Below are 25,244 nucleotides of genomic sequence, written 5' to 3' on the forward strand. Positions count from 1 at the left end.
GTGTCAGGGGATTAACAGGGTGACTATGTGGGGTTACAGGAATGGGTGGGATTGCAGTCAGTGCGGACTCGATGGGCCTAATGGGATTCTATGATACCTTTTCTGCAGCCTCTCCAAAGCCTCCTTCTGGTAGTGTGGCAACCAGAACCGTGCGCAATACTCCAAATCTGACCCAACTAAAGCTCTACACAAATGACCTGCCACAAAACCGGGAAGTGCTGGAAAATCTCAGCAGGTCTGACAGCACCTGCGGGGAGGGAATAGGGGCAACATTTCGAGTCTAGATGACCGTTTGTCAATTGCCCATCCCAAGTTGCCCTTGGGAAGGAGCCACCATCTTGAATATAGCCAAAACAAAAATTGCTTGGCCGTTCCAGAGGGCAGTTAACCGGAGTCACATTTCGGCCTACAAGTTCAGGATGGCAGATTTATTTCCCTAAAAGGGCATTAGTAAACCAAATTGGCTTTTTTTTGGGAAAACAAGACAATTCTATTTTCTTGATAGTAGCCAAATTTCCCCCCTAATTCCGGGTTTATATTTAACACATTGAATCCAGCTGCCATGGTTCAAACACGAACTACAGCATCGTTCGGCCTAGGTCACTGGATTGTTATTCCAGTAAAATAATCACTTCTTCATCGCTTCTGAGCAACATGTACAACTCAGCGCTGTGGCCGTGCGTCGAACACATTGAGCTCATTTCATTCATTTTCAAAAACTCCCCAAAAAAATCCACATGTTGAATTAATTATCCACTTTCAGGAACTGCCCCCTCCTCCCAACTTCGACTTGGCAACCTCACAAAGAAACATCGTCACCCTGGGCTTGCCACCCCCAAGTTACCATCGCATGCGACAAAAACAGACCAGGGAGACCCGCCTTGTCGGGTCGTACAGAAATATGAAGCACAGCGCACAAGAAATCAACTCTCCACACCAAATAAAACACAGGCCCTGGGTAGAAAATATCCAGCAGCGGGTAAAGGGAAAATGCTCCCTAAACCCAGAAGCTACGCACCCCTCGCCTCCCCCCCCCCCTCGCGCCCCCTCACCACCACCCCCCTCGCGCCCCCTCACCACCCCCTCCCCTCGCCTTCGTTGCTTCCTCTCTCTTTCACCCTCGAATCAGCCGAATTTGGCAAGTGATAAAGTTTGGAAGGGAAGTAAAAGGTGGCACAGCGGTTGGCACTGCTGCTTCCCAGCGCCAGGGGCCCGGGTTCGATTCCTGGCTTGGGTTCACTCTGCGTGGCACATTCTCCCCGTGTCTGCACCTAACCAGTCTTTCGGACTGTGGGAGGAATCCGGAGCACCCAGAGGAAAACCCACACAGACACAGGAAGAATGTGCAGACTCCACAGTCACCTAAAGTCAGGTTTGAACCTGGGTCCCTGGCACTAACCACTCACGGCAAATGGCCCAGCGAGCTGCTCGCTCGAGGGATATTTAGGGTCATCGACACCACGTCCCCATGAATGAATGAATACACAATGCTAGTGGATATAGTACTGAGGATTCACCCCGCGTCTCACATCCACAGTGACAGCAGAACCAACACAATAACAAATGGAAACTGAAGGAGGCCATTCAGCCCCTCAAGCCATTCCATTATCGAACGGTGGAGTGCGCCAAATGGTCACTATCTGCTGCCCATCCCTAATTGCCCTTGAACAGAGTGGCTTCCAGGCCATTTCAGACGCCCCATTTCACAGAATCCCTACAGTGCAGCAGGGGGTCCAGTTGGATCTATTGGGTGGGACACAGTGCAGCAGGGGGTCCATCGGGTGGGACAACAATCCTACCCCAGGCCCTATCCCACACATTTACCCCACTAATCCCTCGAGCCTACACATCCCAGAACACTAAGGGGCAATTTGGCACAGCCAATCCACCTAATCCACACATCTTTAGACTGCGGGAGGAAACTACCGTTCATTTTGACCATGGCTGATCCTCAAATTCAATATCCTGATCCCCTCCATATCCCTCAATCCCTTTATCCCCGAGAGCGATATCTAATTTCTTCCTGAAATCACACAATGTTTTGGCCTCAACTACTTTCTGTGGGAGTGAATCCCACACATTCACCACCCTCTGGGTGAAGGAATTTCTCCTCACCTCAGTCCTAATAAGTTTAAGTTTATGTATTATTGTCACGAGTGAGGCTTACATTAACACCGCAGTGAAGTTACTGTGAAAATCCCCCTAGTCACCACACTCCTGAGGGAGAATGTAGCACGGCCAATGCACCCTAACCAGCACGTCTTTCAGACTGTGGGAGGAAACCGGAGCAGAGACGCGCGCGCGCGCAGAGAGGCACACACATGCGCGCGCAGAGAGACACGCGCGCGCGCGCAGAGAGACACGCGCGCGCGCGCAGAGAGACACGCGCGCGCGCGCAGAGAGACACGCGCGCGCGCGCGCAGAGAGACACGCGCGCGCGCGCAGAGAGACACGCGCGCGCGCGCAGAGAGACACGCGCGCGCGCGCAGAGAGACACGCGCGCGCGCGCAGAGGAAACCCACACAGACATGGGGAGAACGTACAAACTCCACACAGAGTGACCCAAGCCAGGATTCGAACCCAGGTCCCTGGCGCTGTGGGGCAGCAGTGTTAACCATTCTGCCACCGTGTTTCCCTCCCTATACTGATATTAGAGCATGACTGATTTACACATCCAATCATTACGCTGGCCTTTGACCCACATCCCCCCAATCTGATCCCCAACAGAAACGGTGAAATCTCCAATTGAGCCTTTTGTGGGGGTGAATTCCAGCTAACCTCCGGACTGTGTGTGAAAGGTCAGGGTGTAATTTGAAGATGATGTTCTGGAGTCTCTCTCCCCGCCCCCCCACTCCCCGGGAGGAAAGGATTCCCAGCGGATCAGCTTCAATGGACAATCCAGATTGATATAACCTGACCCAATCCCCAGGCCAGTATCAGCACGGACAGTCTCCTCACTGTCATCGCTCTCCATTCATAAATCATCACAGATTCCTGGGAACAGGATGGGAGCCAGGCATAGAAAGGGTTATAGTGAGCTGTAATACATTACTGTCCACAAGCACCAGCCCTGGGTAACGATACAGTGCAGGATAATGAGTCACCCACACTCACTGGGCCCCACACACAGTGTGGAAGCTGTACTGTGTGTTTGCTGCACTCCATCCAGACCAGGGAACCACCTGATTAACTAATGGCCCCTGGCTCTACCTAAACATACACACAGACAGAGAGAGACACACATGCACAGAGAGAGAGAGACACACAGAGAGAGAGAGAGAGCGAGACATGCACAGAGAGCAAGACACACACACACACATGCACAGAGAGAGAGAGAGAGACACACACACACAGAGAGAGACACACACACACAAAGACACACACGCACAGAGACACACATGCACAGAGAGAGAGACACACACACACATAGACTCATGCACAGAGAGAGAGAGGGAGAGAGACACACACACACAGAGAAAGAGAGACACACACACAGAGAAAGACACACACACACAGAGACACACATGCACAGAGAGAGAGAGAGAGAGACACACACACATAGACTCACGCACAGAGAGAGAGAGGGAGAGAGAGAGAGAGACACACACACACGCGCAGCAAGAGAGAGACACACATGCAGAGAGAGACACACACACACCCACACCCGGGGAGAGAGAGACACACACACCCACACACGCACACAGAGAGAGAGAGAGAGAGAGAGAGAGACACACACGCAGAGAGAGGGAGACACACATGCACAGAGAGAGAGGCACACACACACAGAGACACACACACATGCAGACACACGCACAAACACAGAGACACGCGCACAGAGACACACACATGCGCACACGCACAGAGACACACAGACACACGCACACACAGAGACACACGCACACACAGAGACACACGCACACACAGAGACAGAGACACACAGACACATGCACACACAGACACATGCACACACAAGACACATGCACACACAAGACACATGCACACACAAGACACATGCACACACAAGACACATGCACACACAAGACACATGCACACACAGACACATGCACACACAGACACATGCACACACAGACACATGCACACACAGACACATGCACACACTCACAGAGACACACACACATACACACAGAGACAGAGACACACACACATACAGATGGGAACATCATTTGCTGATAGCAATGTTATTGGGGATGTTGCAGCGACACAGCCCCAGACTCTGTCTTCCTGTAAGGAAACATTCCAAAACTCAAACTGTTTCCAGGCATGTCTGTATTCAATTTCATTCACTGAGGCCATGTGAGTGAATCTGTTAAAGAAAAACCCCTGTGTGCCAGTGCCATGTTTATCTCAGCGACGGTACTAGTAAACCCAGCGGTTACTGAACTACCGTCATTAACCAGATAACCTGCTAATGTCCCCTCTCAGCCAAGGGTGACGTCATTCTCAGGGCACACACACCTAATGTGTGAAATAAAGTACATGATGTGGGAGTGCCGGCGTTGGACTGGCGTAAACACAGTAAAAAGTCTGACAAACACCAGGTTTTAGTCCAACCGATTTATTTGATAATACTTACAAGCTTTCGAGGGGACTGCCTCTTCGTCAGGTGAATGGAGAGTTCTGGCCTCAGACAGGGCATATAAAGCACAGACAGTTTAGAGATTACTGATTAGAATGCGAATCCTTACACCTAACCTGCTGTTCAAGACCTGAAGTGGCCTGAAGGTTAGGTGTAAGGATTCGCATTCTAATCAGTAATCTCTAAACTGTCTGTGCTTTATATGCTCTGTCTGAGGCCAGAACTCTCCATTCACCTGACGAAGAGGCAGTCCCCTCGAAAGCTTGTGAGTATTATCAAATAAAGTACACACAGGGCAGTTTCCAGGCGATACTGGGGACCCCGCACCAAAACAGAAACAAATCACTTCCATCCAGGGATGTGCAGATTAGGTGGATTGGCCATGCTGAATTAGACCTGAAGATATTGGAGCAGAATTTAGGCCATTCAGCCCATCGAATCTTCTCCGCCATTCAATCATGGCTAAGTTTCTCAACCCCATTCTCTTGTAACCATTAATCCCCTTACCATTCAAGGATCCATCTCTGTCTTTTAATACACTCAGTGACCCGGTCTCCTCTGTGGCGATGAGCTCCACAGGTTCACCACCCTCTGGCTGAGGAATTTCCTCCTCTTCCCTTCACTCTGAGGCTGTGCCCTCGGATCCCAGTCTCTCCCACTGATGGGAATATCATCCCCAGGTCCACTCTGCCCAAGCCTTTCAGTATTCTCGAAGTTTCAATGAGATCTCCCCACCATCCTTCTAAACTCTTTGGCGTCCAAACGGATATGGGTTAGGGGGATTAGTGGGGTAACTAGGGGGGCTTGCAAAATGCCCTGTCGGAGAACTGGGTGCAGGCTGAATGGAATTCGGTGATCCTGGGACAGGTAAGGAAGTCCCACTGCTTGCGTGGGACTTTTTAAGATGGAAACTTTCACCCGATGGTCACCGTATTTCCAAAGTACTCGAAGGGCTGTAAGGGATAGCAGGAGAGTGTGAAAGGCGCTACATGAATGCAAGTTTGCCTCCAACGCTGATGTTAAAGCTTGAAAGCCGCAACACACGCGGCTGTCGGCCGGAAAATGGGATTACGATAGACCGGAACCACTGGACGATACGGCAGCACAGTGGGTCAGCACTGCTGCTTCACAGCTCCAGGGATCGGGGTTCGATCCCCGGCTCGGCTCACTGCCTGTGTGAAGTCTGCACATCCTCCCCGTGTCTGCGTGGGTTCCCTGCGGGTGCTCCGGTTTCCCCCAAAAACGCGCGAGTTAGGTTGATTGGCCGTGCTTAAAAATTGCCCCTTAGTGTCCTGAGATGTTAGAGGGATTAGTGGGTAAATATGTAAGGGGGTAGGGCCTGGATGGGATTGTGGTGGGTATGGATACGATGGGCCGAATGGCCTCTTTCTGTACTGTAGGGGTTTCTACGTTTCTTCTGTGTACCCCAAAGAGGAAAATGCTGGACAATCTCAGCAGGTCAGGTAGTATCTGTATCGGGTCCAGATGACCCTTTCGTCAATGGTAAAGAGGGGAACTGGGCTCGAAACGTCAGCTCCCTTCTCTCCTTAGAGATGCTGCCAGAACCACTGAGATTTCCCAGTATTGCCTCTCGGTTTCCGATTCCAGCACCCACAGTAATTTGCTTTTATCACAACTCCTGCCAAACCGCAAACAGTGGGGTTATTCCTGAACTCATTAGATAGATTCCTTCCGTCCGAGACGTACAAAGGATCAAAGGCAACGCAAACCAGGCTTGTCATCCACTTAAAAAGAGACCTTTACCCGAGAAATCGTTTAATAACCCAACGTTAAATACACTGCGCGACGGTCAGGAATTAAGTCTCAGTGACAAGGGTAACGCCCAGGTAGGAACAAACTGGCAGACAGTGCTGGCGCGGTGGGCACTGCCCGCTACAGGAAACACGCCACCGGGCGCTGCCCCAGGACTGGGCTCCCAAGCAGCACTGCCAGCATCCTCATTCCAGCCAACTTGGCTTGAGATAAGTTGAGGCGGCACGGTGGTTTAGCACCACTGCCTCGCAGCGCCAGGGACCCGGGTTCGATTCCCGGCTCGGGTCACTGCCTGCGTGAAGTCTGCACATTCTCCCCGTGTCGGCGTGGGTTTCCTCCCACACTCCACAGATATGTGTGGGGTAGGTCGATCGGCCATGCTAAATTGCCCCCAGTGCGTCGGTTAGAGCGATTAGCGGGGTAAGTATATGGGGTTACGGGGATAGTGCCTGGGTGGGATTGTTGTCAGTACAGACTTGATGGGCTGAATGGCCTCCTTCTGCACTGCAGAAATTCTATCAATGACAACAAGGACATGTAAAGCAGCCAGCATAATTAAGGACCCCCTACGCACCCCGGGCATTCTCTCTTCCAAAAGATACAAAGGTCTGAGGTCACGTACCAACCCCCTCAAGAACAGCTTCTTCCCTGCTGCTGTCAGGCTTTTGAATGGACCTACCTCGCACTAAGCTGATCTTTCTCTACACCCGAGCTATGACTGTAACACTACATCCTGCACTCTCTCCTTTCCTTCTCTATGAACGGTATGCTTTGGCTGTATAGCGCATAAGAAATAATACTTTTCACTGTACGTTCATAGATGTGAACAATAACAAAGCAAAACAAACATTACTTCGTTCAGCTTCAGGATTGTGTGTTGCCCGCACCCCCGGGGTGAACTCCCGACCCCTGACCCTATTCGGAGCCGCGTCATCACGCGACCCCTCCGCCACCGCCATTGGCCGAGTTGCCACCGTTTGGCGCCGCGGTTAGCTTTCACCTTTTCAAGCGCGGTTAAGTAGATGTTTGGTCCTCCCGATCGGCCCTCCCCCCCCACCCCCCGGGCGTACAAAGGTGTGAATTCGAGGGGGGAGGAGGAAGTGGCGAACGGTGGGGCTTTTGCCACAGATCGTCTTTGAGGCTGTACGTCAAACATTTCCCATCATTCCACATCCCAAGGTGGCCCTGGCGAAGCTCCCTCTTGCTGCAGCAGAGGTCGTGGGAGGAGGAACATACATTGAACATTACAGCACAAACAGGCCCTTCGGCCCACAAGTTGCGCCGATCATATCCATACCTATCAGGCCTATCTATAACCCCCAATCCCATTAAATCCCATGTACTCATCCAGAAGTCTTTTACAAGACCCCAACGAGTTTGCCTCCACCACCACCGACGGCAGCCGATTCCACTCACTCACCACCCTCTGAGTGAAAAACTTACCCCTGACATCTCCTCTGTACCTGCTCCCCAGCTCCTTAAACCTGTGTCCTCTCGTAGCGACCATTTCAGCCCTGGGAAATAGCCTCTGAGAATCCACCCTATCTATACCTCTCAACATCTTATAAACCTCTATCAGGTCACCTCTCAACCTCCGTCTCTCCAGGGAGACGAGACCGAGCTCCCTCAACCTATCTTCATAAGGCATGCCTCCCAATCCAGGCAACATCCTTGTAAATCTCCTCTGCACCCTCTCAGTAGCTTCCACATCCTCCCTGTAATGAGGCGACCAGAACAGCGCACAGTACTCCAAGTAAGGGGGGGGTGGGGGGCAGGGGCATCAGCCCCACCTTGGATGGATCGCACATCTCCAACGCTAATCGAAAGAGAGAGGGACGGCGATTACAGTTTGACCATCATTGATACAGAGCTTCCTTTTCAGGGAATCTGATTCTCAACGATGCCTAAAATAGCAACCAACGTCAAAATACAGAAAAGGACAAAGGGATGAGGGAGCAGCACGCACTAAACTGTTTTTCAACCCCCCGCCATCACCCCTCCTCTTCTCTGGCTCCCACAAACGGAGTTGTATCGGGAATAAAGTCCAAGCAGAAATTTGGATTCGAATTGCCAAGGAGGTTTAAGTTTATTTATTTGTGTGACAAGTGGGCTCATATTCACACTGCAGTTCCAACAAACTCTTACAATCGCCTGAACTCTGAAGCTGTAGTCAGTGAGGTCTCTCCATTCCCGCGCTACCAAAGCCCACACAACACGGCCGGCACAGTGGTTAGCACTGCCGCCTCGCAGCGCCAGGGTCCCAGGTTCGATTCCCAGCCGTGGGTGACTGTCCGCGTGGAGTCTGCGCCTTCTCCCCGTGTCTGCGTGGGTTTCCTCCCAAAGGTGTGCGGGTTAGGTGGATCGGCCAAGCTAAATGTGCAGAATTACTGCGATAAGGCAGGGGAGAAGGGCCTGGGTAAGGTCACAGAATCCCTACAAAACCGCAGCAACCACAATCCAACCCAGCCCCCTGTCCCTGCAACCCCACATATTTACCCTGCTAATCCCCCTAATACTAAGGGGCACTTTAGCACGGCCAATTACTAATGCCAAGTATAGAAAGGAGATTGGCGTTGACTTTAGGAAGCATTAGAGAGAACATGCCCCTGTCTACATCAACAGGGATGAAGTAGAAAGGGTCGAGAGCTTCAAGTTTTTAGGTGTCCAGCTCACCAACAACCTGTCCTGGTCCCCCCCATGCCAACACTATAGTTAAGAAAATGTGTGGGTTAGGTTGATTGGCCGTGCTAAATTGCCCCTTAGTGTCCTGAGAAGCATAGGTTAGAGGGATTAGTGGGTAAAATATACGGGGATAGGGCTTGGGTGGGATTGTGGTCAGTGCAGACTCGATGGGCCGAATGGCCTCTTTCTGTACTCTACGATCTAAGAAAATCCACCAACGCCTCTACTTTCTCACAAGGCGAAGGAAATTTGGCACGTCCGCTACGACTCTCACCAATTTTTACAGATACAATGCAATTTGAATTTAACAAGAAAAAAAATCTGAGATTAGGAATCTACTGATGACCACAAAACCATTGTCAGAAAAACCCAACTGGTTCACCAATGTCCCTTTGGGGAAGGGGAAATCTGCCGTCCTTACCCGGTCTGGCCTACATGTGACTCCAGAGCCACAGCAATGTGGTTGACTCTCAACTGCCCTCCAAGGGCAACTAGGGATGGGCAATAAATGCCCAGCGATGCCCGTGTCCCACCAATGAGTAAAAAAAAAAGAAATCAAAATGAAAGACTGATGCGTTGTCCCGCAAAGCTAATTGCTACCCACTGCACGGATGCCGAGAATTCCTGGTCTCCCCGTCCTGTTCTGTCTCCCATCCAGGTGGAGTTGGGAGATCCTCGAGACCAGGACGAGGCTCAGACACCACCCCCCCCCCCACTGAGGAGGGAGTGAGTCTGAATCCGCTCCTCCAGGGGGAGGGAGGTGGAGAGGGAGGAACCCCAGCAGGGAGGGAGCTGGGGGACAGAGCTTTCATCCACCACACTCTGCACAGAAACATCTGGGTTAAAAAAAAAAACACCATCTCGCCTTCTTGGATTGCTCCCACTTTTTATCTTTTAGCACCATCGGGAATTACTGCTGTTATTGGGATCGCGTTCCAACTTTCTCAGCCATAAACAAAAAGATCAAGTGAATTTTCCTGGAATTGTATTGGAACTGTGCGAGTGTAATAACCCGGTTATAGCGAGCTGTAAAAGGAAGGCTGATGCCTCGCTGCCCTTGTTCGGAGGGCAGCTGAGGGTCCACCACACTGCTGTGGCTCTGGAGTCACGTGTAGGCCAGACCACATAAGGACGGCAGATTTCCTTCCCTAAAGGACAATTTTCAACCATTCCGTGGTCATCGGCAGATTCCTAACTCCAGATTTTTTTAATTACAGTGGCGGGATTCAAACACGGGTCCCCAGAGCGTTAAAAGTTTAACGATCATGCCACTGGGCTAATGTCTCCCTCGGCAGTGAGGGTGGGTTCTTGGCTGCTACCCCTTGACCAGTCAGCTGGAAGAGTTTATGCTGGTATATTCTAGCTGGGTCCCTGGTGTATTTTTGGCATGTTTCCTGCCTATTTTGCAGGCTGCCAGAGAACTATCCATGCCTCCGATAAATGCTGCAGCCCTGGGTCACACACCAAAAGGTGGCTCACTCGCTAATTCATTACATTAACCGAGCCCACCACCATTCCCCTTGTACACCTACTATTGTGCGGCCAAGTTCCCCTCCAATTCGATTTTCAAGCTTGCTGATGACACCACCGTAGTGGGTCGGATCGCAGACAATGACAGAGTGCAGGAATGAGACAGAGAATCGGGTGAACTGGGGCAGCGACAATAATCTCTCCCTCAATGTCAACAAAACAAAGGAGATAGTCATCGACATCAGGAAGTGTAAAGGAGAACACGCTCCTGTCTACACCAAGGGGGATGACATTGAAAGGGTCGAAAGCTTCAGGTTCTTAGGTGCTCAGATCACCTGTCCTGGTCCCCCCCCATGCCGACACTATAGTTAAGAAAGCCCCACCAACGCCTCTACTTTCTCAGAAGACTAAGGACATTTGGCATGTCAACTCTCGCTAAGTTTTACAAATGCACCATAGAAAGCATTCTTTCTGGTTGTATCACAGCTCGGTATGGGCTCCTGCTCTGCCCAAAACCACAAGAAAGTACAAAGGGTTGTGAATGTAGCCCAATCCATCACACAAACAACTCCCATCTATTGACTCTGCCTACACTCCCACTGCCTTGGAAAAGCAGCCAGCATAATCAAGGACCCCCCACACATCAGACATTCTCACATACTGACCTACTCAAGAACAGCTTCTTCCCTGCTGCCATCAGACCTACAAGAAGTTAAATTGATCTTTCTCTACACTCCAGCTGTGACTGTAACACTACATTCTGCATTCCTTCCCTTCTCTATGTACAGTACAATGTGCAAGAAACAAGACTTATCACTGCATACTAATACGTGTGACAATAATAAATCAAATCTTATGTCCCTTTAGGGAAGGAAATCTGCCGTCCTTACCCAGTCTGGCCTACATGTGACTCCAGAGCCACAGCAATGCAGTTAACTCTCAACTGCCCTCCCAGGGAACTAGGAATGGGCAATAAATGCTATCCAGCCAGTGACTCCCTTGTCCCACAAACGAATAAAAATAAATAAATCAAATTCAACACCCAGAACACTGTCTACGTTCAGTATGTAGTCTCACAAGACCAGGTTGAAGTCCAACAGGTTTATTTGGTATCACGAGCTTTCGGAGCGCTGCTCCTTCATCTGGTGAGTGGGGAGGTGGGTTCACAATCAAGGATTATACAGACAGAGATACGTTTGCAAGATAATGGTTGGAATGTGAGTCTTTACAGGTAAACCAATTTGAGGAGGAGATAGGGTAGTTTTTAATTCGTGGGGTGAAGGGTTATGGAGATGAGATCAGCCATGAATGCATTGAGGGGCCAAACATCCAACTCCTGCTCCCAGTTCTTTCCTCCTGTTGTCATTATTATGGCCATTTACTTCTCTGATGATTCCCCTCCCGCTCCGTCCCTTGAAGACGTTGACTGAGGTTGGAAATAAGTAGCAGCGACCACCTCCAACACGGTCGATCGGCTAACAGACCTTCCAGTTCTCTGCCCGCACCTAGCGGCTCACTAAGGCAGACTTTCAACTGTTCCCACCGCGAAGTAATTCCCAGGACAGCTTGCTAGTCTGTGGCTTATAGCTTGAGGGGGGCGCCCCTCAACATCAGCTGACCAGGAGTCTCTTACTGCCAGCCACTGGGGAAGGATTTTGCAAGTTGACGTTCGGCCTGTTTGGCCGCGTAATGAATGGACCTGCCTTGGCCACCAAGTCCTGGGCTGGGACTCGAACCCAGAGCTTCTGGCTCAGAGGTATGGACACTAACCCACTGCACCACAAGACCTCCAGAGAACACGGCGTTGTTAGAGTGCCACAAACCACAGTCCGTTGTTGTAAGGGTTTCATAGCTCTGAAAGCTGCATTGCGTGTGAGAATAAAAAGCCCCTTCCTGTGAGACTAGCATGCCTCGGAATAAGCTCTTAGACACTTTGTTACACACAGTTAACAACATTCAGAGAGAAGCCTAATTAGTCTACTCCAGTGCTTATGCATCTCCTCCTGTCTGTACCTCACACGTCTTTCCTCATGTAGCTATCTCGCTTTCCCTTGCATGCAAGAACGATATTTCCCTCGCCCACCAGTAATACAGAGGCTAATTCTCTGGGGGAACATGGGTTCAAATCCCACCACTGCAACTGGTGGAATTTAAATACAACTAATAAAAATCAGGAATATGAAGCTAATCTCAGTAATGTTGACCGTAAAACTAGCAATTGTAGTTAAAAGCTCATCTGGTTCACTAATGCCCCTTCAGGGATGGAAATAGAGTAGAGGAATCCCTACAGTGCAGAAGGAGGCCATTCAGCCCATCAAGGCTGCACCTACCACAATCCCACCCAGGTCCTATCCCCGTAACCTCACGTATTTACCCTGCTAGTCCCCCTAGGAGTGAATTTAGCACAGCCAATCCACCTTGCACACTATAGGAGTGTGGGAGGAAACCCACGCAGACACGGGGAGAACGTGCAGACTCCACACAGACAGTGACCCAAGGCTGGAATCGAACCCGGGTCCCTGGCACTGTGAGGCAGCAGCGCTAACCGCTGTGCCACTGTGTGAGCCTGTTGCTAAGTAGGCCTCCAGATTGGAGGAGATCTTTATCTGGGAGGTAGTAGGTGAGTTTCTGGGGGAGGAAGGAGGGGGAGATGTTGGGGGAGGCTAGGTTGAGGAAAAGAGTACCTGGGGATTCCCTGATAGGGGTATTGATGGGGGGGGGGGGGGGGGGGGTTGGGGGATTGGAGGGGTTTATTTAATATAGGGTGGGAGGCTTTTCTGTGGGAGCGGGGAGTTAGGGTCTACGTGAAGTTCGTAGCAGTAGTTTGACGTTCCATGAGCTGGAATCTCTGGAATTCTCTGCCCGTTGAAGTGGTGGAGGCTGCCTCGCTAAATATTTTTAAGACGCGGGTTGATGGGTTTTTGATAAGCGAGGGGATTAAGGGTTATGGGGAGAGGGCGGGAAAGTGGAACTGAGCAGCGACAGATCAGCCATGATCTTATTGAATGGCGGGGCAGGCTCGAAGGGCTAGATGGCCTACTCCTGCTCCTATTTCTTATGTTATGTTCTTCTGTTGGTTATGTTGGCATTTTGGGCGGGGGGGGGGGTTGGGATTGGGGTTAGGAACACAAGCACGGTGCCCCATTTCCAAATATAAACTGGAATCCTGGCTTGACTCTCAGTCTCCAACCCCAAAAACGATAATCTGTTGACATTTAGCCATTAACCTCGAGCGGAAAACGTTCCAAAAAACAGCAGGCCTTTCCGCGCTCCGTTTGCCCAGATTATTCACACCCCCGGGACAAATATTTCCCTGGAATTATCTCACAGCTCGGCTCAACACCATCAGGTCTCAGACAGAGTCACACACACCATCAGTCAGCAGTCACATGGCCCCAATTCTCACACTGCCGTTGCGACTTGTGCCACTGGGATCTACCACTGTCTCACAAACTGCCAGGAAGGCTAACAGACTGCGTGGTTAGCCCGCACCGAGGGAACTGTGCTACGTTTTGGTCCCCTTACCATAGCACCGCTACAGGAGGAGGCCACTCGGCCCATCAAACACCAACAACAACCCCATCCAGATCATATCCCACAACCCCATGTATTTACCTTAGTCTCCCTGATAGTAAGGAGCATTTTACATTGGCCAATAACCCGCACATCTTTGGACTGTGGGAGGAAACCGGAGCACCCGGAGAAAACCCACCCAGACATGGAGTCCGTCATCAAGGATCCCACGCACCCCGGACATTCTCTCTTCCACCTTCATCCATTGGGAAAAAAGGTACAAAATTCTGAGGTCACGTACCAACCGACCCAAGAACAGTTTCTTCCCTGCTGCCATCAAACTTTTGAGCGGACCTACCTGAGATTAGACTACACCCTAGCTATGTCTGTAACGCTACACCCTGCACCTTCTCCTCTCTTTCTCCGCTGTGTACTGGATGAGGTACGCAGGCTCCGCACAGACAGTGGCCTAAGCCAGGAATCGAACACGGGTCCCTGGAGGTGCTAACCACAGTGCTGCCACCACCCCCATCCCCTTACCTCAGGGAGCAGGTTATTGCTCTGGAGGGAACGCAATGAAGGTTCAGATGTTCCAGGGATGACGGAACTGTCTTGTAAAGAGAGACTGGGGCAAACTGGGATTTTTGAAATTCTCTAGAATTTAAGAACAGTGAGGTTATGTTGCAGCTGTATAAGGTGCTGGTGAAGCCACACCTGGAGTACTGTGTACAGTTTTGGTCTCCTTACTTGAGAAAGGATATACTGGCACTGGAGGGGGTGCAGAGGAGATTCACTAGGTTGATTCCGGGGTTGAGAGGGTTGGCTTATGAGGAGAGACTGAGTAGACTGGGGATACACTCATTGGAGTTCAGAAGAATGAGGGGAGATCTTATAGAAACATATAAGATTATGAAGGGAATGGATAAGATAGAAGCAGGAAAGTTGTTTCCACTGGCGGGTGAAACTAGAACGAGGGGGCATGGCCTCAAAATAAGGGGGAGCAGATTTAGGACTGAGTTGAGGAGGAACTTCTTCACACAAAGGGTTGTGAATCTGTGGAATTCCCTGCCCAGTGAAGCAGTTGAGGCTACCTCATTGAATGTTTTTAAGGCAAAAGTAGATAGATTTTTGAACAGTAAAGGAATTAAGGGTTATGGTGAGCGGGTGCGTAAGTGGAGCTGAGTCCATGAGAAGATCAGCCATGATTTTATTGAATGGGGCAGGCTCGAGGGGCCAGATGGCCCACTCCTGCTCCAAGTTCTTATGTTCTTATGATTAACGATAACAGAAAGGGTTACGGAGATAGCGAATCCACTCAGGCATGCCCAGAACACCATCAACTGTCCTGGTCCCCTCTATGCCAACACTATAGTTAAGGAAGCCCACCAACACCTCTACTTTCTCAGAGGACTAAGGAAATTTGGCATGAACGCTACTATTCTCACCAACTTTTACAGATGCCCCACAGAAAGCATTCTTTCTGGTCGTATCACAGCTTGGTATGGGCTCCTGCTCTGCCCAAGATCGCAAAACAATAAAAAGGGTTGTGATCGAATCCCAATCCATCACGCAAACCAGCCTCCTACCCACTGAGTCCGTCTACACTTCCCGCTCCTTGGAAAAGCAGCCAGTATGATCAAAGACCCCCACTTCCTCCCTCTCTCCCGGGGGGACAGCGACTGGCGAGAGGGGTCGGGGGGGGGGACAGCAACCGGTGAGAGGGAGTGGGGGGGGGGGCTGGTGGAGGAACAGTGACCGGCGAGGGGGAGGGGGACAGCAACCAGCGAGGGGGAGTTGGGGGGGGGGGCGGGGGAGGAACGGCAACCGGCGAGAGGGAGCGGGGGGGTGGGGGTGGGGAGGAACAGCGACCAGCGAGAGGGAGCAGGCGGTGGGGGGGGGGACAGTGACCGGCGAGAGGGAGCAGGCGGGGGGGACAGTGACCGGCGAGGGAGTGGGGGGTGAACAGTGACCGGCGAGAGGGGGCAGGCGGGGGGGGGACAGTGACCGGCGAGAGGGAGCAGGCGGGGGGGACAGTGACCAGCGAGAGGGAGCAGGCGGGGGGGGGACAGTGACCGGCGAGAGGGAGCAGGCGGGGGGGGACAGTGACCGGCGAGAGGGGGCAGGCGGGGGGGGGACAGTGACCGGCGAGAGGGGGCAGGAATAGGCTTCCATGACCCACAATAATTCAGTTGTAACGTCTTAAAGTTCAAGTTTATTTATTAGTGTCACAAATACATTAACACTGCAATGAAGTTACAGTGAAATTCCCCCCGTCGCCACACTGCGGCACCTGTTCGGGTACACTGACAGAGAATTTAGCACCTAACCTGCACGTCTTTCAGACTGTGGGAGGAAACCAGAGCGCCCGGAGGAAACCCACGCAGACACGGGGAGAATGTGCAAACTCCACACAGACAGTGACCCGAGTCGGGAATCGAACCCGGGTCCCTGGCGCTGAGAGGCAGCAGTGCTAACCACTGCCCCTAAAGTGTTGAGAGTTTAAATGATTACCATCCTTCACATACACACATCCTGAAGCTTTTCTGTAAGAGCTACAGATAGAGTCTCTGGAAAGCGGGGAGGTGGATGCAGGGGGGAGGGGAGGCGAGCGGACTGGCAGCATTCCAGCCTGTTAATTGATTGGAAAGGTCACTAGAGGAAACCTTGATGGACAAGATAATGTTTGGAGTGTCTCCAGTTACTGCCATTCTTTATCTGTGCTAATACCCTAGGCCTTCCCTTAGCAGGGTTCCTTGTGTTGCTCTGGAAGAGTAATGACAGACTCTGCTCAGGATGTCAGAGTCAGTTTGGGCAAAATAGTTAACGCTTTCACAGTGCAAACGCAATTTCTTGTGTTAAAAATGTTCAAAGGCTTATCAGCCTTCCATGTGTAGGTTAGGTGGATTGGCCATGCTAAATTGCCCCTTAGTGTCCAAAGATGTGCAGGTTAGGTGGAATGGCCATGCTAAATTGCCCCTTAATGTCTAAAGATGTGCAGGTTAGGTGGAATGGCCATGATAAATTGATTTGATTTTGATTTGATTTGTTATTGTCACATGTATTAACATAGTGAAAAATATTGTTTCTTGCACACCATACAGACAAAGCATACCGTTCATAGAGAAGGAAAGGAGAGAGTGCAGAGTGTAGTGTTACAGTTATAGCTAGAGTGTAGAGAAAGATCAACTTAATGCGAGGTAGGTCCATTCAAAAGTCTGACAGCAGCAGGGAAGGAGCTGTTCTTGATTCGGTTGGTACGTGACCTCAGACTTTTGTATCTTTTTCCCAATGGAAGAAGGTGGAAGAGAGAATGCCCAGGATGTGGGGGGGTCCTTAATTATGCTGGCCGGTTTGCCAGGGCAGTGGGAAGTGTAGACAGAGTTAATGGATGGGAGGTTGGTTTGTGTGATGGATTGGGCTACATTCACAACCTTTTGTAGTTCCTTGTGGTCTTGGGCAGAGCGGGAGCCCATACCAAGCTGTGATACAACCAGAAAGAATGCTTTCTATAGTGCATCGGTAATGGTCGGTGAGAGTCGTAGCTGACATGCCAAATTTCCTTAGTCTTCTGAGAAATTGTCCCTTAGTGTCCAAAGATGTGCAGGTTAGGTGGATTGGCCATGCTAAATTGCCCCTTAGTGTCCAAAGATGTGCAGGTTAGGTGGATTGGCCATCTAAATTGCCCCTTAGTGTCCAAAGATGGGCAGGTTAACTGGATTGGCCATGCTAAATTGTCCCTAAGTGTCCAAGGATGTGCAGGTTAGGTGGATTGGCCATGCTAAATTGTCCCTAAGTGTCCAAGGATGTGCAGGTTAGGTGGATTGGCCATGCTAAATTGCAAGGTTTTCTGGGCTGTGTGGCTCCTCTGCTCAGTACACGCTGACGCATTGAATAGTTTTCATTCCCTTGGAGATGCTGAACTAGATTCACAGAATCCCTGCAGTGCAGGAGAAGTCCATTCAGCCCATCGAGTCTGCACTGACTCTCCAAAAGAGCATCTTACCCGTGCCCTTCTCCCCACCCCCACACCCTATCCCCAAAAGGCCACACATTTACCATCCCTCTCTGCCACAGGGAGCTGAAAAGCTCATTGGTGCAAAGCTGCAACTGGCGCTAACTAATCACGGGATCAAACCCAGGCTTCTCCAGATAAGCTGGAAGGCTGGGAGCGCAGCCAAGCTCAAACACAAGGGTCTTGTTCCATGAAAAGCACTGGGAAAGTAAACCAATCGAAGGTTCCAGAAACTCATGGCACCCTCAGTGTGTGAAAATCGATAGCCCAAAGATTGGCCATGCTAAAAAAAAAATTGCACCTTAAGTGTCCTGAGATGTGTAGGTTAGAGGGATTAGTGGGTAAACACATAGGGATTTGTGGGTAGGGCCTGGGTGGGATTGTGGTCGGTGCAGACTCGATGGGCCAAATGGTCTCTTTCTGTACTGTAGGGTTTCTATCATTCATAGAATCGTAGAACCCTACAATGCAGAAAGAGGCCCTTTGGCCCATCGAGTCTGCACCCAACACAATCCCACCCAGGCCCTACCCCCATATCCCTACATACTATACCCACTAATCCCTCAAACCTACGCATCCCTGGGCACTAAGGAGCAATTTCTTAGCACGGCCAATCAACCTAACCCACACACCTTTGGACTGTGGGAGGAAACTGGAGCGCCCGGAGGAAACCCGTGCAGAGACACGAGGAGAATGTGCAAACTCCACACGGACAGTGACCCGAGCCGGGGATGGAACCCAGGTCCCTGGAGCTGCGAAGCAGCAGTGCTAACCACTGTGCTACCCTGCCGCCCCAATTCAATGATATGAATTCACTAGTGGGCAGTTGTTGGCCTTGCTCTTTAATGGGCGGTTTGGGAGGGAGATGATTTGGCATCCGCAACTTAACCTGAAACACTTACTAAACCAACGACTGTTGATTTAAGCATTGCACTGTGACAGCCTGCTGCTGCCAAATAACGCTGGTCTAATTTCTCCGTAACTCTCTTCCTGTTTGTTGCATTGTGATCTGCCCTCGCCACCAGGGGGCACAAGCAAAGCAATAGATGCAGTGTTTGCTACATCTAAAAGATATGGAGGTGCCGGCGTTGGACTGGGGTAAGCACAGTAAGAAGTCTCAGAACCCCAGGTTAAAGTCCAATAGGTTTATTTGATGACCTGTAAAGATTCACAAACCAACCATTATCTTGTACATTGAGTTTGTGCCTATATATGCCCTGTTTGTGAACACAACTCTCACTCATCTGATGGAAGGAGTAATACTCCGAAAGCTTGTGGCTTGTGCTACCAAATAAACCGATTGGACTTTAACCTGGTGTTGTGAGACTTCTTACTGTACATCCAAAAGAAACACTATTGTCTCAAGCAGACGTCCTGTGAACCAGCGAGTGTTGTTTCTCAGACAGGACAACCTGCCCTGGTCCCTCCACACAGACTTTCTCAAGAGGCTAAGGAAATTTGACTTAACAAATCTTACAGGTGTGCCATAGAAAGCATCCCTTCTGGTTGTATCACAGCTTAGTATGGGCTCCTGTTCCGACCAAGATCGCAAGAAACTACAAAGGGTCGTGAACATAGCCCAGTCCATCACGCAAGCCAGCCTCCCATCCATGGACTCTGTCTACACTTCCCACTGCCTCGGCAAAGCAGCCAGTATAATTAAGCACCCCGGACATTCTCTCTTCCGTTGGGAGAAAGATACAAAAGCCTGAGGTCACGTACCAACCCACTCAAGAACAGCTTCTTCCCTGCTGCCATCAGACTTTTGAATGGTCTTGTATATATTAAGCTGATCTTTCTCTGCACCCTAGCTATGACTGTAACACTACATTCTGCACCCTCTCCTTTTCCTTCTCCCTTATGTACTCTATGCTTTGTCTGTATAGCGCGCAAGAAACAATACTTTTCACTGAACGTTAATACATGTGACAATAACAAATCAAATCAAATCAGCAGGCCTCTGACTTGTTGCTGGTTCTGTGATGCACAGACCCAGTTCCTGATTCTTGATTAGATGGCTGGCATCTTAAAAGGGGATCGTTGGACTTCCAGCCATTCCTTCTCGCTCTGCCTCGTTCCCCAGCTTCTCCCTAGTTCAACAGCAGCCCACTCAACCTGGCTCGAGTGGCAGCCATTCCCACTCGTGCCCCTGCCTGCACCCACCCCAGCCTCTCAGCCCACGTCCGATAAAGTGCTGATCCTCATCCTCCAGATCATATTCCCCGTGTGGCCTTGCAACCATTTCCGGCACTGTATCCCAGAACGTACTGGAGAACGGCAGGGAAGGGTCCCGAGGCATATCAGTATTTACAAGAGTGTTTTATTCAGGGACCAGGAAGTATATTTTTTTTCACTCATTCATGGGATGTGGTCCTCGTTGGCTGGGCCAGTATTTATTGCCCATCCCCAACTGCCCTTGAGCTGAGTGGTTTGCTGAGCCACTGAGAATCATCCACATTGCTGCGGCTCTGGATTCACACGTAGGCCAGACCAGCTGAGAATGGCAGATTTCCTTCCCTAAAGGGACATCAGCAAACCAGATAGGTTTTTCTGGTTTTGTGGTCATTATTAGACTTTTAATTCTAGATTTTTTATTTAATCGAATTCACCATCTGCCGTGGTGGGATTCGAACCCCACCATCTCGCCCTGGATTTCCAGGTCCAATGACAATGCTACTCCTCCCTTCAACAGAAGGGTCAGAGAACGTCTGCTTCAGGCAGACAGATTTTGGGCTCAGACACAAAGCAGCCTTCACCACACCACGGGAAATGAAATCTGATAAATCGAGGCACACAACACACAAGCAAAACGGTTACGGTCAACCTTCCACCTTCGCTGGGGTTTTGTATCCAACTCTGGGCACCAGACCTAGCAGAGGATCTGAGGAATTTCAGCGAGGGTGCAGAGATGATTGAACAGAAACAGTTCCAGGGACGAGGGACTCACAGGAGTTGGAGATCAAAGAATTCAAATCATAGAATCCCTACAGTGCAAGAAAAGGCTATTTGGCCCATCAAACCTGCACTGATAACAATCCTATTCTATCCCCATAACCCATGTATTTACCCCACCAATCCCCTGACACTAAGGGACAATTTAGCATGGCCAATCCACCTAACCTGCACACCTTGGGCACTAAGGGACAATTTAGCTGGCCAATCCACCTAACCTACACATCTTTGGACTGTGGGAGGAAACCAAAGCACCCAGAGGAAACGCACGCAGACACAAGAATAACGTGCAAACTCCACGCTGTTACCCGAGGCTGGAATTGAACCTGTGTACCTGGCGCTGTGAGGCAGCAATGCTAACCACTGTGCCACTCGAATGCCGGGGCTACTCTCCTTGGAGAAGGTTAAGAGTGAGTTAGGACAGAGCTGTTCAAAATCATGAGGGTTCCAAACAGAGTAGATTGCGGTGCGGGGGGGGGGGAACTGTTCCCTTGGATGAAAGATAGAATCCCAGAGCCGGGACATGATGGGCAAAACAGTTTGGATCAGTGCTCCCATCTGTGGGGAAAGGCTGAGTGAGTGGGGCCTAACTCAGTTCCCCCAGCTCCCTTCCCCCTTTAGAGGAGATATCACAGGCACGATGCACTAAACAGCCTCACTGTAACCGTTCTATGGAAACGGCGGAAAGGCTCAGAATACACGCCAGCAGCTAAAAATACCCCCATACGGGGAAAGAGAGGTTCACATTTCAGTGAGAGAAACCGCACCGGATTTTGGAGACGGGAAAATTACTATTTTGTTTTGTCCAAACTGGACGAAAAGAGACTTCACTAACCTTCCACTTCTGACGAAGGAGACACACTGGAAAACGTGAAAAGTTTATAGACTCCCTACAGTACAGGAGGACAACATTCGGCCCATCTGCACTGACTCACCGACACAGCATCTTAATAATCAGCGAATTCCTACCACTATAGAAAGAGGCCATTCAGCCCATCGAGTCTGCACTGACTCACCGACAGAGCATCTTATGAATCATATAATCCTTACAATACAGGAGGCCATTCGGCCCACTGAGTCTGCACTAACTCACTGACAGAGCATCTTATGAATCATATAATCCTTACAGTACAGGAGGCCATTCGGCCCATCGAGTCTGCACTGACTCACCGACAGAGCATCTTATGAATCATATAATCCTTACGGTACAGAAGGAGCTTATTCAGCACAGCACTGACTCTCCGAAGAACCATCCTAAGTGCCGTAAAATCGTACAAGAGAAGGCAATACAGCCCCATCAAGTCAGTGCCAACAAATCCCAAAGCCATGATGTGGAGATGTCGGAGTTGGACTGGGGTAAACACAGTAAGAAGTCTCACAACACCAGGTTAGAGTCTTTCCAAAAGCTTGTGAGATTACTATCAAAATAAACTGGTTGGATTCTAACCTGGTGTTGTGAGACAACAATCCCACTCAGGCCCTATCCCCGTAACGCCTTGTATTTACCCTGCTAATCCCCCTGACACCAAGGCGCTATATAGGATGGCCAACCTGCATAGCTTTGGACTGCGGGAGGGAATCGGAGCACCCGGGGGAAATCCACGCAGGCACGGGGAGAATGTGCAAACTCCACAGGGACAGTACCCCCCACCACCGGAGGCCGGGATGGAACCCAGGTCACTGGAGCTGTGAGGGAGCCACTGCACCACCCTTACCCAGGCCCACCTCCCTCACCCCACAACCCTACATATTTACCCCACTAATCTACACATCTTTGGGACGCTGCGGGGTAATTTAGCGTGGCCGAACCCTGCACATTTTGGAGTCGGAGTGTACTCCAAACTCTGCTGCTAGAGTATATCCCCCCCCCCCCCCCGCAACTTCCGACAACATTTTCTAATCTCCTCGAGTTTATTTAACAATTAGAACATATCCTCTTCGCATTTCAGCGTGCAAAGTATCTGGCACCAGCATTCGGAAGGTAACCTCTTCACCTGCTCCGCACTCAAAGCAGCATTTCCCGGGGACTGGGCAGAATATTTCAAAGCTCCAGCGACATCCATATAAATACTGACACATTGCTCAGTCAGCCTCAGTGCCAGTGACTGTGGACACTACCCCCATGCGCCCACCAGGGTTTCCTTACACTAGCAATCAATTGCAAAGTTTGACAACAAGGACAAAAATAGATGCACCAAATTAAGTTCTAGGATTGGTTCACCCTCGGAAAATCATCATTTGTAAGGAATAAGTTTGAACTCAAACAAGCAACAGATAATGTTTAAAGCCTTTTTTTCAAACCCAGAAAAAAGTTTATAAAAACTTTGTTTATTTGTCACAAGTAAGTTTACATTAACACTCTTCTGAAGTTACTGTGAAAATCCCCACACTCTCCTGCACTTGTTCGGATACACAGAGAGAATTTAGTCTGGTCGATGCACCCTAACCCTTTCAGACCGTGAGGGGAAACCGGAGCACCCCGAGGAAACCCACGCAGACACGGGGAGAATGTGCAAATTCCGCACAAACAGTGACCCGAGCCGGGAATCGAACCCAGCTCCCTGGCGCCGTGAAGCAGCATAGATAGAATCCTACGGTGCAGGAGGAGGCTATTCGGCCCATCGAGTCTGCGTCAACCACAATTCCCCCCAGGTCACATTCCCGTAACTCTACATATTTACCCTACTAGTCCCCCTGACACTAAGGGGCAATTTAGCATCGCCAATCCACCTAAGCTGCACACCTTTGGGCTGTGGGAGGAAACCGGAGCGCCGGGAGGAAACCCATGCAGACACGGAGAGAACATGCAGACACCACAGAGGCAGTGCCCCAAGCCAGGAACCGAACTCAGATCCCTGGCGCTGTGAGAAGCAGCAATGCTGACCACTTTGCCACCGTGCTGCCCCTTTTTTGTGTAACCAGAACAAGTAGGGGTTTTTCAGAAAAAGATTTTGGTGACCAAAAAGTTTAAATAAAAAATGTTATTTTTAAAACAAAAAGTTTTGCAAAGATTTTTTTAAACAATAAACCTGGTAAACTAAGAAGTTTTTCAACATAAGGTATACACAACAAATAGTTTTCTCTCCAAAGTTTTTCAATAAGAGGATTTTTCAACAAAAAAATTCAACAATTTTGTAAATCAATTTTTTTTAAACAGTTTAGCAAAAACTTAAAAAAGTTTTTTTAAGGTGTTTCTTTTTAAGAAAAGTTGACTCACTCTGTTCATGAGCTCATGTTACTTTGCTTTGTGTCCAGGTTCAGCGCACCAACTGCACAGGAATCAGATGTGGGGAGGGTCATTGGAGTGCTGGAAGTTTTGCAAGCGGTTCCACTGTGGGGAGTCGAGCTGGTAAGGGTTTTGTGGCTGTGTTAGCGAGGCGCGGGGTTGTCGAAGCATTGCCTCTTGTGTGTGCCTGGCGGAGAGTGCAGCAGTCCCGGTGACTGGGCTGAGCCGGGAAAGGCGTGGGGGGGGGGGGGTGGGGTAGGGGCGGCTGCCCTCTCTCTTCTCCCAACCCACCTTGTGTCAGTTTGTGCAGAGCCCACCCCCTGAGCTCTCCCCCATTTCACAGAAACCAACCACCCCCCCCAAAAAAAAGCTGAGTTCTTTCCAGGAAAATACAACCAACTTTCACTTTCATACACGTCACTGACTGGTGTGTGTGTGTGTTGCAAAATTAACCCTTCGGTCCACAGAGATTTCTTACACCCAGTTCTGTCTGCACTGGCAAGGAGAGGTTAACAGCATAAGGTGGAGGGTCCCAAAATTTTGTAGCATCATTTTTTTTAATGGGATGTGGGCTAGCCCAGCGTTTGTTACCCATCACTTAATTGCTCCTGGCCGGAGTGGCATACGTTTTTTAAAAAAAATCATTAGCACTGCTGCCTCACAGGGACCTGGGTTCGATTCCAACTGGGTGACTGTGTGGAGTTTGTACATTCTCCCCATGTCTGCATAGGTTTCCTCTGGGTGCTCCGGTTTCCTCCCACACCCGAAAGATGTGTAGGTTTGACCATGCTAAATTGTCTCTTAGTGTACAAAGATGTGCAGGTTAGGTGGATTGGCCATGCTAAATTGCCCCTTAGTGTCCAAAAATGTGTAGATTAGGTGAATTGGCCATGCTAAATTGCCACTTAGTCTCCAAAGATGTGTAGGTTAGGGGGATTGGCCATGCTAAATTGCCCCTTAGTGTCCAAAGATGTGCAGGTTAGGTGGATTGGCCATGCTAAATTGCCCCTTAGTGTCCA

General features: G+C 50.2%; 1 protein-coding gene across 1 annotated transcript in view; it reads right to left on the minus strand.

Moving 5' to 3' along the window:
• The window catches only part of LOC145361660 (suppressor of cytokine signaling 1-like), a 46,721-nt gene extending 22,299 nt beyond the window's left edge, over positions 1–24,422 (minus strand). Inside the window, exon 1 of the mRNA XM_080217546.1 lies at positions 24,217–24,422. The gene's annotated coding sequence lies outside the window, so the exon portion shown is untranslated. The remainder of the gene's footprint in view (positions 1–24,216) is intronic.
• Between the last annotated feature and the right edge of the window lie 822 nt (positions 24,423–25,244).

The sequence above is a fragment of the Carcharhinus amblyrhynchos genome, chromosome 35, assembly GCF_965287045.1.
Source record: "Carcharhinus amblyrhynchos chromosome 35, sCarAmb.v2.hapA, whole genome shotgun sequence".
In the NCBI taxonomy this organism is placed as follows: Eukaryota; Metazoa; Chordata; class Chondrichthyes; order Carcharhiniformes; family Carcharhinidae; genus Carcharhinus; species Carcharhinus amblyrhynchos.